General features: G+C 37.0%; 1 protein-coding gene across 3 annotated transcripts in view; it reads right to left on the reverse strand.

The window, feature by feature from the left end:
* CAMK4 (calcium/calmodulin dependent protein kinase IV) overlaps positions 1–13,104 on the reverse strand; it is a 223,981-nt gene that overhangs the window by 149,554 nt on the left and 61,323 nt on the right. The window lies entirely within an intron of this gene.

The following is a 13,104-nucleotide window of genomic DNA, read 5'->3' on the forward strand; positions in this document are numbered from 1 at the left end:
CTGAATATAAACATAAGCAACTTTTTCCTGAACAAATCTCCTCAGGCAAGGGAAACAAAAGCAAAAATGACCAAATGGGACTACATCAAGCTAAAAAGCTTCTGTACAGCATAGGACACCATCAGCAGAACAAAAAGGCCTCCTACAGTATGGGAGAATATATTTGTAAATGACGTATCTGACAAGGGGTTCGAAAACTCACACACCTCAACAACCAGAAGGCAAATAACCCTGTTAAAAAATGAGTGGAGGATATGAAGAGACAGTTCTCCAAAGCAGAATTTCAGATGGCCAACAGGCCCATGAAAAGATGCTCAACATTGCTAATTATCAGGAAAATGCAAACAAAAACCACAATGAGTTATCAGCTCATACCAGTTAGGTCAGCCAACATCCAAAAGACAAGGAACAAAAAATGCTGTAATGGATGTGAAGAAAGGGGAACCCCCCTACACTGTTCGGGGGGGATGAAAATTAGTTCAACCATTGTGGAAAGCAATATGGAGGTTCCTCAAAAAACTAAAAACAGAAATACCATTTGACCCGGGAATTCCACTCTTAGGAATTTACCCAAAGAAACAACTTTTCAGATTCAAAAAGACTTATGCACCCCTATGTTTATCACAGCACTATTTACAATAGCCAAGATATGGAAGCAACTAAGTGTCCATCAGTAGATGAATGGATAAAGAAGATGTGGTACATATATCCAATGGAATACTATTCAGTCATCAGAAAGAAACAATCCTACCATTTGCAACAACATGGATGGAGGTGGAGGACATTATGCTCAGTGACATAAGTCAGGCAGAGAAAGACAAATACCAAATGATTTCCATCATTTGCGGAGTATAACAACGAAGCAAAACTGAAGGAACAAAATAGCAGCAGACTCACAGACTCCAAGAAGGGACTAGTGGTTACCAAAGGGGAGGGGTCGGGGAGGGCGGGTGGTGAGGGAGGGAGAAGGGGATTGTTGGTTATCCTGATTAGTGCACATGGTGTGTGTGGGATCACAGAGAAGTCAGTATAATACAGAGAAGACAAGTAGGGACTCTGTGGCATCTTACTACACTCATCAACAGTGACTACAATGGGGTATGCAGACGGGACTTGACAATAAGGGTGAATGTAGTAACCACATTGTTTTTCTTGTGAAACTTTCATTAAGAGTGCATATCAATGATACCTTAATATAAATAAATAGATAAATAAGTAAGTAAATAAATAAATAAACAGAATTATGGTCTACAGTATAATGAGCACAGGGACAAAGATTTTTTTGCACTTTAGCTCTCCAGGGTTTTAGTTTTTCCTCAAAATTAACTGGTAATTTTGATGCATATATATTCAACTAAATTTAAGTATGCCATTTAAATTTTTATCAGGAGAATTCTTTAGGACATATTAAAAAGTTATGTCAAAATAACCTCATTTGCTTTTGACTCCAACATTTATAATCCTGTATTTTTTCATAACATCTCATTCAAGCTAATTTATTTATTTATTTTTAATTTTTTTATTAAAGTATTATTGATGTACACTCTTTTGAAGGATTCACATGAAAAAACAATGTGGTTACTAGATTCACCCATGTTATTGTGTCCCCCCATACCACCTCATTACAATAATACCCCTGAATCCCCCTCTACATTCCTCCCCACCTACCCTCCCCGACCTCTCCCCTTTGGTAACCACTAGTCCTTTCTTAGAGTCTGTGAAGCTGTTGCTGTTTTGTTCCTTCAGTTTTGCTTCATTGTTATATTTCATAAATGAGGGAAATCATTTGATACTTGTCTTTCTTTGCCTGGCTTATTTCACTGAGCATTATACCCTCTAACTCCATTCATGTTGTTGCAAATTGTAGGATTTGTTTCTTTCTTTTGGCTGACTAACATTCCATTGTGTATATGTACCAACCACATCTTCTTTATCCATTCATCTAGTGACGGACACTTAGGATGCTTCCATATCTTGGCTATTGTAAATAGTGCTGCAATAAAAATAGGGTTTGCATATGTCTTTTTGATACTGAGGAATTATGTTCTTTGGGTAAATTCCTAGGAGTGGGATTCCTGGGTCAAATGGTATTTCAAGTTTTCGTTTTTTTGAGGAACCTCCAAATTCCTTTCCACAATGGTTGAACTACCTTACATTCCCACCAGCAGTGTAAGAGGGTTCCCCTTTCTCTGCATCCTCACCAGCATTTGTTGTTCTTAGTCTTTGCAATGCTGGCCATCCTTACTGTTTTGAGGTGAAATCTCATTGTGGTTTTAATTTGCATTTCCCTGATAATTAGTGATGTGGAGCATCTTTTCATGTGTCTGTCAGCCATCGGAATTTCTTCTTTGGAGAACTGTCTCTTCATATCCTCTACCCATTTTTTAATTGGGTTATTTGCTTTTTGAGTGTTGAGGCATATGAGTTCTTTATATATTTTGGAAGTTAACCCCTTGTCAGATGTGTCATTTACAAATATATTCTCCCATACTGTAGGATGCCTTTTTGTTCTGCTGATGGTGTACTTAGCTGTACAGAAGCTTTTTAGTTTGATATAGTCCCATGCATTCATTTTTGCTTTTGTCTTCCTTGACTGAGGAAATGCATTCAGAAAAAAGTTGCTCATGTTTATATTCAGGAGATTTTTGCCTAGGTTATCTTCTAAGATTTTTATGGTTTCATGACTTACATTCAGGTCTTTTATCCATTTCAAGTTTTCTTTTGTGTATGGGGATAGATGATAATCCAGTTCTATTGTCTTGCATGTAGCTATCCAGTTTTGCCAACACCAGTTGTTGAAGAGACTGTCATTTCCCCATTATATGTCCATGGCTCCTTTATTGTATATTAACTGACCATATATGCTTTGGTTTATATCTGGGCTCTTTAGTCTGTTCCATTGACCTATGGGTCTGTTCTTGTGCCAGTACCAAATTGTCTTGATTACTGTGGCTTTGCAGTAGAGCTTGAAGTTGGGGAGCGAAATCCCTCCAGCTTTCTTCTTCCTTCTCAGGATTGCTTTGGCTACTTGGGGTCTTTTGTGGTTCCATATGAATTTTAGAATGATTTGCTCCAGTTTGTTGAAGAATGTCTTTGCTATTTTGATAGGGATTGCATTGAATCTGTAGATTACTTTAGGCAGGATGGCCATTTTGACAATATTTATTCTTCCTATCCATGAGCACGGGATGGGTTTCTATTTATTGGTATCTTCTTTAATTTCTCTCCTGAGTGTCTTGTAGTTTTCAGAGTATAGGTCTTTCACTTCCTTGGTTAGGTTTATTCCTAGGTATTTTATTCTTTTTGATGCAATTGTGAATGGAATTGTTTTCCTGATTTCTCTTTCTGCTAGTTCATTGTTAGTGTATAGGAATGCAACAGATTTGTGTGTATTAATTTTGTATCCTGCCACTTTGCTGAATTCAGATATTAGATCTAGAAGTTTTGGAGTGGATTCTTTAAGGTTTTTTATATACAATCTCATGTCATCTGCAAACAGGGACAGTTTGACTTCTTCCTTGCCAATCTGGATGCCTTTTATTTCTTTGTGTTGTCCGATTGCCATAGTGGGGTCCTCCAGAACTATGTTGAATAGAAGTGGGGAAAGTGGGCATCCTTGTCTTGTTCCCGATCTTAAACAAAAGGCTTTCAGTTTCTCTCCATTAGGTATGATGTTGGCTGTGGGTTTGTTATATGTGGCCTTTATTATGTTGAGGTACTTGCCCTGTATACCCATTTTGTTGAAGAGTTTTTATTATGAATGGATGTTGAATTTTGTCAAATGTTTTTTCAGCATCTATGGAGATGATCATGTGGTATTTGTCCTTCTTCTTGTTGATGTGGTGGATGATGTTGATGGATTTTCTAATGTTGTACCATCCTTGCATCCCCGGAATAAATCCTATGTGATCATGATGTATAATCTTTTTGATGTATTTTTTAATTTGGCTTGCTAATATTTTATTGAGTATTTTTGTGTCTATGTTCATCAGGGATATTGGTCTCTAATTTTCTTTTTTTGTGTTGTCTTTTCCTGATTTTGTTATTAGAGTGATGCTGGCCTCGTAGAATGAGTTTGGCCTCCTCTTCTAATTCTGGAAAACTTTAAGGAGGATGGGTATTAGGGTCACTAAATGTTTGATAAAATTCAGCAGTGAAGCATCTGGTCCATGGGTTTTGTTCTTAGGTAGTTTTTTGATTACCAATTCAATTTTGTTGCTGGTAATTGTTCTGTTCAGATTTTCTGTTTCTTTCTGCATCAGCCATCGAAGGTTGTATTTTTCTAGAATGTTGTCCATTTCTTCTAGGTTATCCAGTTTGTTAGCATATAATTTTTCATAGTATTCTCTAATAATTCTTTGTATTTCTGAGGTATCCACAGTGATTTTTCCTTTCTTATTTCTGATTCTGTTTCTTTGTTTACTCTCTCTTTTTCTTGATAATCTAGCTAGGGGGTTATCTATTTTGTTTATTTTGTCAAAGAACAAGCTCCTGCTTTCATTGATTTTTTCTATTGTTTTATTCTTCTTGATTTTATTTATTTCTTCTCTAATCTTTATTATGTCTCTCCTTCTATTGACTTTGGACCCCGTTTGTTCTTCTTTTTCTAGTCTCATTAATTGTGAGTTTAGATTGATCATATGGGATTGTTCTCCTTTCCTGAGGTAGGCCTATATTGCAATATACTTCCCTTTTAGCACGGCCTTTGCTGCGTCCCTCAAATTTTGTGGTGTTGAATTATTGTTGTCATTTGTCTCCATATATTGCTTGATCTGTGTTTTCATTTGATCATTGATCCATTGGTTATTTAGGAGCATGATAATCCTCCATGTTTTTGTGGGCTTTTTCATTTTCTTTGCATAATTTATTTCTAGTTCATATCTTTGTGGTCTGAGAAGCTGGTTGGATCAATTTCAGTGTTTTTTATTTTACTGAGGCTTTTTTTGTGGCCTAGTATATGACCTATTCTTGAAAATGTTCCATGTGCCCTTGAGGAGAATGTGTATCCTGCTGCTTTTGGGTGCAGAGTTCTGTAGATGTCTGTTAGGTCCATCTGTTCTAATGTGTTGTTCAATGCCTCTGTCTCTTTATTCTCAGTCTTGGTGATCTGTACTTTGGAGTGTGTGGTGTGGTGAAGTGTCCTAGAATGTATCCATTGCATTAGGTGCTCCTGTGTTGGGTGCATAGATATTTATAATGGTTATATCCTCTTGTTGGACTGACCCCTCTATCATTATGTAATGTCCTTCTTTGTCTTGTTACTTTCTTTGTTTTGAAGTGTATTTTGTTGATGCAAGTACTGTAACACCTGATTTTTTCTCCCTATTAGTTGCATGAAATACCTTTTTCCATCTCTTTACTTTAGTCTGTGTATGTCTTTGGGTTTGAAGTGAGTCTCAGGTAGAGAGCATATAGATGGGCTTTGTTTTTTTATCCATTCAGTGACTCTTATATCTTTTTTGGGGGGGTGGTTTATGTACAATATCATGTCATCTGCAGACAGTGACAGTCTCTCTATGTCTTTTGATTGGTGCATTCAGACCATTTACATTTAGGTTGATTATTGATAGGTATGTACTTATCGCCATTGCAGGCTTTAGATTCATGGTTACCAAAGGTCTGAGGTAACCTCTTTTCTGTCTAAGAGTCTAACTTAACTCACTTAGTATGCTATTACAAACACAATCTAAAGGTTTCTCTTGTTTCCCTCCTTTTTTTCTTCCTCCATTCTCTATATATTAGGTATCATATTCTGTAGTCTTTGTCTATCCCTGTTTATTACATCTGGTGACATCTATTTAACCTTAGGAACACTTCCATCTATAGCAGTCCCTCCAAAATACAATGTAGAGATGACTTGTGGGAGGTAAATTCTCTCAGCTTCGGCTTATCTGAGAATTGTTTAATCCCTCCTTCAAATTTAAATGATAATCTTGCCAGGTAGAGTACTCTTGGTTCCAGGCCCTTCTGCCTCATTGCATTAAATATATCATGCCACTTCTTTCTGGCCTGTAAGATTTCTGCTGAGAAGTCTGATGATAGCCTGATGGGTTTTCCTTTGTATGTGATCTTTTTTCTCTCTCTCGCTTCTTTTAATAGTCTGTCCTTACCCTTGATCTTTACCATTTTAATTATTATATGTCTTGCTGTTGTCCTCCTTGGGTCCTTGTGTTTGGAGATCTGTGCACCTCCATGGCCTGAGAGACTATCTCCTTCCCCAGTAATTTTTCAGCAATTATTTTCTCAAAGACACTTTCTATCCCTTTTTCTCTCTGTTCTTCTTCGGGTACCCCTATAATACGAATATTGTGCCATTTGGATTGGTCACACATTCTCTCAATATTCTTTCATTCTTAGAGATCCTTTTTCCTCTCTGTGCCTCAGCTTCTTTGTATTCCTCTTCCCTAATTTCTATTTAATTTATCTCCTCCATCATCTCTAATCTGCTTTTAATACTCTCCATTGTGTTCCTCAACAATTGGATCTCTGTCCTAAATTCGTTCCTCAGTTCTTGAATATTTTGCTGTACCTCCAGGAGCATATTAATGATTTTTATTTTGAAATCTCTTTCAGGAAGATTTATTAATTCAGTCTCACTCGATCCTTTTTCTGGTGTTGAGATTTTGCTTTGAACCAGGTTCCTTTGACGTTTCATATTTGCATGTGGCACCCTCTGGGGCCCAGAAGCTCTACTCTCTGGAGTTGCTCAGACCCTGGAGCGATGTTGAAGGTCGCAGGGGAGTGGTGCTGGTGCCCTGTTCCATGAGGTCTGCTCTTTTCTCCCGGTATATGCAGTCTGGAGCAGCTTTCTTTCCTGTTGCTCTTTCAGGATTAGTTGTATTAATTGTATTTTCATATTATATATGGTTTTAGGAGGAGGTTTCTTTCTCACCTCTCATGCTGCCATCTTTAATCCTCTCTTCCTCTTTCAAGGTAATTTAAAATAGGTTATAAAAGTTTAAATGGGTCAGCTCCTTAAGGTGATGTATTGAAGTTTGGCAGTTTGTATGAAATACTCAAAAACAAACCCCTCATTTAGTCAGCAAAAAAATTATATTATTTTCAATTATATTATATTTTAAATTATATTATAGTCCATTATATTATTTCCTAAGTAATTTATCTATGGTATCTACCACTGTTGTATCAATGGCCAAGATGCAGACATTGGATTAAACATTTTAACAAAAAAGGGGAAAATAATGAATTTTTCAACTTTTTTTTTCTTTGAGGAAGAAGCTTGGAAATAACTGTGATTACAAGAATCATCTACACTTTCCATCAATGACTTCATTTTTACTGAAATGGCATATATACCACTAGACATGTCATATATATCAATAAGACAGTCCTAGAATTTCAAAATAACTTAGAACAAATAGAGGAAGAAGCATATTAATATTCTCAAACACGGCAAGGTTTTAGGTTACCAAGAAGGAAAAATGGAAGTATCTTAACCTGCAGCCAACCCAGATCTGCCCTTTTGCTTTATCAATGGCAGCAATTCTATCTTGTTTGACAAATCTTAAGAGCAATGCAGTCCCATGATTCAGACATTAGCACACAGTTGGTCTATCATTTCTGTGATTTCGGCTACCTTCATCACCTCATGCTTTGTCGCATGCTGCTCTCAGTTTCTTTAGCCTATAGCTGAAATGATGGCTGAGAATGACAATAAAGGCAGGAAGGGTGAACAGCAAGGGCCTGAGTGAGAGCCCACCACTAGCCATCTCCTGGCTGGAACAGGGGGGCTGCAGGCAGCTTCCTTTGCATAGACCCCATGAGAAGTCAGCATAGGTACAATTTCAAAATATTGTCTAACAAGTAAACTTGGCACCCAAAGAGAAATACCTTCACTATATCAAATTTGAGGCATATGACTAGGAGCAATAGAGGGCTTTTTAAGAAATGTGTAAATGGGAGGGAATCACCTTGGAGATGTCATTTGGTTCTAGACTTTCCTGTTTTATAGTAATTAGAACAGCACTATCCAAGAGAAACAAAACGTAGATATGAATGCTGGACATTTATGTGATTTAAAATTCCTACTAGCCACGTTTTACAAAGTAAAACAAAACAGGTGAGGTTAATGTTAATATATTTAGTATGATCCATATATCCTATGTGAATTGAGAATATGCAAAATATTGTCATTTCAACATGAAGCCAACATAAAGTTATTAAAGAGATACTTTACATTGTTTTTGTCCTTGTACAAAAAGGTTTTTAAAATCTAGTATGTATTTTAACTTCAGAACAGCATGTCTCAAATTAGACTAGCCAAATTTCAGTTGTTCAGTAACCACATGTGGCACGTGGCGGCTGCTTTATTGGACAGCAAAGGTCTAGAACATTAGGAGGAACTCAATACTCTACTACTGTCACTAAATGTTTTGCTCTTTACAATGAATTTCTTTAATTTCTCTAATTATAAAATCAGGCATTGCCACCATACCTGGAAGACATGTTCATGTCTTTACTTACACTGCTGCTCAGAATACCCTCTCATTTCCTCTCACCTTCTGAAGCTACACGCATCCTCAGAGTCACTCGTCACAGTCCCACCTCTCCTTGCAGCTTCCCACAAACACTCCAGTTTCAGTCTTTCCCCTTCTCCCAAAGCATGTGCTTCCCTTCTGCTCTCTTGGGCCCTAGTACTTCTTACCACCTAACACAGTTGCTTGCGTCCATTAGGCACTCGGTGATTGCATATTAAATAAATGAAAAAGTCATTTGCACAGTTTACTTTAGTGTTGAATTCTGGACAGCCTTGCACTGTAAATTTAAATAGGCATTTCCCATTTCTAAACTAAATGTTATTTCTCATAAAGCAAAGTCTATATCTAAATTTCTTATAATTACTGTAATCTTCTGCCCTCTCCCAAGAAATAAGACATTTCCTAATAAATAAAGTATTTAATAGAGACTATAGTATCCTTTAAGCAGAACAGAGCCATATTTGGAACTCTTCCCCAAATGTACCCTAAATACACCATTTGTCCTTGTCAGGCATCACTCATTTTCTTCTTCTGTTACATTCCTTTTCTTCAGTGCCCTCTTTTTTCCTCCTTGAAACTATTACACAAACCTGGCGCTTTCTTTGACCTATGTGAAAATATTGCATAGGTCAACAAAAATATAGGAGTTGCACAAAATGAACAATAGCAGCCAAACACGCCACGATTGCTGTTCCATTTCTGCTAACAGCTCTGGCCTGAACTTGGAGAACTATAGGTAAGAAAGAAGGTAGTAAAGGGATGAGGAGCAAATGGAGGCCAAAAAAAGTGGAGACAAAGTACCAAGTATGGTTTTGAAAAAGTTCGTTGTTAAGGCTTCCTTTGGCCACTGCCCTTCTAGGAGGATGGCGCGGTGTCGGGGGCAGCGTCTACATCATCTTGCTCTTTGCTTCGCTCCAGACTGCATGCTGAAACCGTTTCTTCCCACTCACTCCACCTGGCTCCCACTTTGAGATTCATGTTCCCATTATCATCCTTGCCTCATCTTTTAGATTTCTCTCTTGGCAGCATTTTCTTAGCTAGGGGTTGACTCTGACAATATTTTATGCTTTTTAACCTGTTTAGGCTAATTGAGATACCTCAGTTGAATTCTGTTTCCATCCAGTATGGCCTTGGGGACCCCTGTCTGACCCCTACCCCGCTCTTCTTCCACGGGCAACACCCCACTTGCGTGACTAGGACTGTGGGTGTAACAAGACAGACGGAAGGAGGAAGAGAGGCAAGGTAATCCTCTCACTGGATAGAGATGGTCGCAGCGGAGTCCCTAGCTATTCACAGAACTCTGCAAAGAGATCACTCAAAGAAATCTAAATTAGGTCTATTGTGCATTGATTCTATTTCAGTGAAAATTGCGCTGGTCTTACAGCAAATTATTTCCTTTTACTATTCTTGGTTATCTATGAATCCCAATTTGATAATGCACATTTATAGTCTTTATTTATTTAGAACTTATACATGTGCCTTTTAAATGGACAATAAGAACTTTAAAACTAAAAGCCTATTGAAATATATACCATTTCCCAATTGGAAAATGTTCTTAGTATAGAGCTTAGAATAATATTAAGTGGCATTCTTAGTTCTTGGTACACAGAAGCTTAAAATAAAATTAAGAAATATATCTACCTTAGATGCTGTAGACAGCACTGTGCTTCATCAATTCAGAAGCGCCACCAATTGTAAGACACACCAGAAAGAAAAAAAAAGGCTGCCAGTTATAAATGTAAGATGCCATTTATTGTAAAATATAGCCCAACTTCATAGCTGTTAAAATATGTAAATCCTCTGTGTCTAATTATTGCTGAATTACAGTATTTCTTAATGGAGCTCACAGAGGTAGAGATAAGAGGCACCAATCTATTCAGCAATGTATGCCTGTTGATGAAGATGACTGCTCCAAGCTGAAAGGGATTAGCAATGGTGGAATGGGGTTGGCACAAGTGAAAAAATGGTATCTGCATCTCAGCTCTATTTATCAGGACCACCAGGGCCAAGGCCAGGGGGAAGAAGGAAGTGAGACCCTCATCTCGGATGCAAAATGTAAAGTGGCAACAAAACTTAATAATCAAGATGAGTACTATTTTAATGCAGAACTTAGAGTCAATGCAAAAGCTCCATGTGGAACAAAAATATTAGAATTTTAAATAAAGAGATAATCAGTATAGCTGAGTTTTCTTTTGCCTCAGACTCCACTATGGCTCAGCAGGGTACTGACAGCCACTCATGTATCAGCTGGAGATGGATTAAAATTTTCAAATGAGTTGGACAGAGTACACTGACCTGTTTTTCCACATTTTAATTTGACTTTAGAATGCTACACTGCCCTGAGGGGTGGGGATGGGGGTTTAAATTATGAATGAGTTTTTAAGTCATCTACACAATCGAGTACTGAAAATTAATTCATGGTGTTGAATATTTCTGAGGAAAAAAAGAATGTTTCACTGGTTTCAGTTGGAGTCCAAGGTTTTTTTTTTTTTAATTCAATTTTTAAGTGTTATCAAAAATAACTTGTTTTTACAATGGGATTCTAACTGAACAAATTTTCAAGAAATTTGAAATTCTGGTGTGTCATAAAAGTGTCTGAATATTTTGTGCCCTAAAGAAGATTATAAGGAAGTTGTGAACTCCATCAGCCAAAGCAACAAAATGTAGTTTTCTGCCAGTCCTAAATAAATAGAAGTTCCCATTAGGGTTTTCTCTTTTAGAAATTCATAAAGGTTCTAACCAATTTCACTGCATATAACCATTTTCTATATTTATACCATATCTGTGTCTAAAATGAATTGGTTCAGAACTGAATGACTGATAATGTATTCAGTATTGTGCACAGAACCAGAGTTGCTGGTATTGAATCAGAAATGTCTAGCTGTGCAGGATTTGGGCCCAATATCCAACAGAATTTCCCAAGTGTTTGTAACAGTATCACAACCCAGTCAATTTCCTGAAGGTTTTATTGTTTTTTTGTTTAAATTCCTACTCAGTAGGTTATTGATAGTTTTTCACCCTAGCCCGATTTTTTCAAGCCATAGGTTAGTCACCTACTTATGCTAATTTATGGAGTTTTTTAATGTGTATATTGAATAAATTTTTGGAAGATACCTACTTGATAAAACAATCACAGAATGCAAATTTAAGTAAATGGGGAATAAAGCGTTTGACAGAAAAGATTGGAACTAGTTATCTTTCTTTTTAAAAGATTTGCTGAACCAGGAATTCTTAATTAGGATTTCTATGTATAAAGGCCATCCATGGAAACTTTCCTGTTTTCCTAAGAGATGGAGTGTAAGGACAGCATTAACAGAACTATCTTCACTGGACTTACACACTCCCTTAACATTTCCTAAAGGGAAGCTTGACTTTTTGTAAAGGAAGCTTATGTTGAACTGCCAGATGCTTCTTTCTCCAGCACAGCCAATGAACACATACTGATATTTGCCAGACCCACAGGAGTAGAGGTAGAATGATGGGTGGGAGCCAAAGAAGCTGCTAATTTGCTGGAGGAAGATGTGGGCTGTCACTAGTTTTTGTTCCTGGCAGATGAATTTCCTAAAAGAATATATAAGTTTTAACTTTCCATATAAAAACAGCTTTGAGGCCACACACAATAATTATCTAGTTTTATTATATCATTAATTTGTGAAATCATAAAAAGTGAAATAAGCCAGACTGAAAAAGTCAATTATTGTATGGTTCCACTTACATGTGGAAACTTTAAAAAAAAAAAAAAGGTCATAGAAACAGAGAATGGAAAAGTGGTTGCCAGGGGCTGGTGGTGGGGGAAATAGGGCAAGATTGGTTAACGTGTATAAAAAGATACATAAGGTCAGAGAAGCTAATGTACAACATGGTGACTATAATTGATAAACACTATTATATAAACTTAAATGTTCTCACGTACACATAAAAATAAGATAAATATGTGAGATGAAAAGTGTGTTTATTAACTAGATGGGAGAATCCTTTCCAATATGTACAATAAAAATACAATAAATGAGACACTTTTAAGAGAAATTAAAGAGGACACTAACAAATGGAAACTCATCCCATGCTCCTGGCTAGGAAGAATTAATATCGTCAAAATGGCCATCCTGCTCAAAGCAATATACAGATTTGATGCAATCCCTATCAAATTACCAACAGCATTCTTCAATGAACTGGAACAAATAGTTCAAAAATTCATATGGAACCACCAAAGACCCCCAACAGCCAAAGCAATCCTAGGAAGGAAGAATAAAGTAGGGGGGGGGTGGATCTCACTCCCCAACTTCAAGCTCTACTACAAAGCCACAGTAATCAAGACAATTTAGTACTGGCACAAGAACAGAGCCACAGACCAGTGGAACAGAATAGAGACTCCAAACATTAACCCATTAACCCAAACATATATGTTCAATTAATATACGATAAAGGAGCCATGATCATACAATGGGGAAATGACAGTCTCTTCAACAGATGGTGCTGGAAAAACTGGACAGCTACATGTAAGAGAATGAAACTGGATCACTGTCTAACCCCATACACAAAAGTAAATTCGAAATGGATCAAAGACCTGAATGTAAGTCATGAAACCATAAAACTCTTAAGGGAAAAA

Source organism: Manis javanica, chromosome 1, assembly GCF_040802235.1.
Source record: "Manis javanica isolate MJ-LG chromosome 1, MJ_LKY, whole genome shotgun sequence".
In the NCBI taxonomy this organism is placed as follows: domain Eukaryota; kingdom Metazoa; phylum Chordata; class Mammalia; order Pholidota; family Manidae; genus Manis; species Manis javanica.